Source organism: Canis lupus, chromosome 18 (assembly GCF_048164855.1).
Source record: "Canis lupus baileyi chromosome 18, mCanLup2.hap1, whole genome shotgun sequence".
Classification (NCBI taxonomy): Eukaryota; Metazoa; Chordata; class Mammalia; order Carnivora; family Canidae; genus Canis; species Canis lupus.
Genome location: NC_132855.1, coordinates 47,564,889 through 47,567,308, shown reverse-complemented (window position 1 = coordinate 47,567,308; position 2,420 = coordinate 47,564,889).

Genomic DNA, 2,420 nt, shown 5'->3' with positions numbered 1-2,420 from the left:
AACTGCCAAACTGTCTTGCGAAATAGCTATACCATTTTACATTTCCTCCAGCAACATGTAAGTGTTCAGGCTTCTCCCTGGTCTGATCAGCATTTGATACTCTTACTAATTTTTATCTTAACCATTCTCATGGGTGTATAGTATTATATTATTGTGGTTTGATTTTGATTTTGCTAATAGCTAATAAAATTGACATTTTTTTCTTGTACTTATCTGTAGATCCTCTTCAGTGACATATCTCATGCTTCATGTTTTTTGTCCACTTTCCAATTGGACTATTTTTTTACTGTTGAGTTTTGAAAGGTCTTTATATATTCTAGTTCTTTATATATTCTAGATGTAAGTCCTTTGACAGGTATGAGGTTTGCAAATATTGTCACCCACTCTTGGCTTCTCTTAGAATCCTTTTATGAGGGTCTTTGGAAGAACAAAAGTTTAAGTTTAAGTTTTAACTCAGTCCAATTTATCAATTTTTCCTTTTATGGGTCATGTCTTTGTATCTAGTCTCAGAACTTTCTGCTTCATTCTACATCCCCCAAAATTTCTCCTCTTAAGAAAATTGTATTTTTATATTTTGCATTTAGATCCATAATCCATTTTTTTTATAGATTTTATTTAAAAACCTTGAAGTGTGAGGATTACAAAAATGGACGGGGGGAGGGTAGAAAGATCCAGTTTGTTATCTTGACTTCACACCACCATCTTTGTCATGATTCATCTTCAGCCCTACTTCTGTTTTGTTTTGTATATAGTTTTTATCAGGTTTTCTGTGAATGTATTCTTGATTTCTGTACTGACCGTACAAAAAACCCATAAATACAAATCAAGTGAATAGAAGTCTAGAAAATTCCCTCGTGTTGGAGAACATAAGCACATTTCTCTAAACCTTAGAGGGGGAAAAAAGTAGGAAGGGGCAGAAATGAAGGGGAAGATTAAAAGAAAAACGATCTATTATCAATTTGCAATGTTTAGATTTGGGTCACAATGTATTATCTGTTTTATATGTTATTGGGTTTGGTTTGCTAACACATTGTCTAAGATTTTTCCATTTATGTTCATTAGTACATTGACCTAAAATTTTAATTTCTAGTAATGTCCTTGTGGGATTTTGGTATTAAGGTTCTGCTAGTCTGATAAAATGAGATACTATGTTTTATCTTTTTCTGTAAAAGTTTGGATAAAATAGATATTATTTTTTTCCTTTAATTTTTGCTAGAATTCACCAGAGAAGCCCTCTAGCCTGTTTTTGTGTGTTTGTTTGTTTTACTTCTATATACTACTGCGTTAGTATATAAGTGAATAGTTTATACAAACTTAAAATAGAATTAGACTTTTATTGTTAAGGTATGACTTAAAAAAAAAAACTTCTAGTTGGAAATAATTACACACGAAGTTGCAAAAGTAGTATAGAGAGTTTCCACTACATTCTTCCCCTAACTTTCCCCAATGATGCCATTTAACATAACTATAATACATATAAAACCCAGAAAATTGACCTTGGAACAATGTGTATATATAGTTCTGTGTTATTTTATTAAGTTTGTGTAAGTTGTTATAACCATAGCTGTAATGAAAGTGTAGGAGTATTCAACACCACAAAGAATGCCCTGGTGCTAACCTTTTATAATTATATCTGTTCTCCTCCCTTCCCCCACCACAGCTACCCCTGGCAACCACTAATCTGTTTTCCCACTCTACAACTTTGTCATTTCAAGAATGTTGTATAAATGGAATCATACTTGCAAGACTGGCTTATTTCACTAGGCAAGATGCTGCTGATACCTTTCCAAGTTGTTGTATGTTGAAAGACATTTCCTTTTTAAAACTTTTTTTTAAATTAAGTTCAATTTAATTAACATATACTATATTATTAGTTTCAGAGGTGGAGTGTAGTGATTCATCAATTGTATACAACATCCAGGGCTCATTTCTTAAAGTGCCCTTCTTAATGTCCATCACTCAATAACCCCATCCCCTACCAACCTCCCCTCCAGCAACCCTTAGTTTGTTTCCTACAGTAAAGAGTCTCTTATGGTTTACCTCCCTCTCTATTTTTATATTTTTTTCCTTCCCTTTCCCTATGTTTACCTGTTCTGTGTCTTAAATTCCACATATGAGTGAAATTGCATAGCATTTGTCTTTCTCTGATTGACTTATTTCACTTAGCATTATAGCCTCTAGTTCCATCCACATCATTGGAAATGGCAAGATTTCATTATTTTAATGGTTGAGTAATGTTTCATTTTGTGTGTGTGTGTGTGTGTGTGTGTGTGTGTATTACATCTTTTTTATCCATTCTTGAGACATTTTTGGTGCAGAAAAGTGGTTTTATTAACCACGGGGACAGGACCCATGGGCAGAAAGAGCTGTACCTGCCAGTAGGAGGGGTGACTGATTATATATTTAAAGTTTTGTGGAGG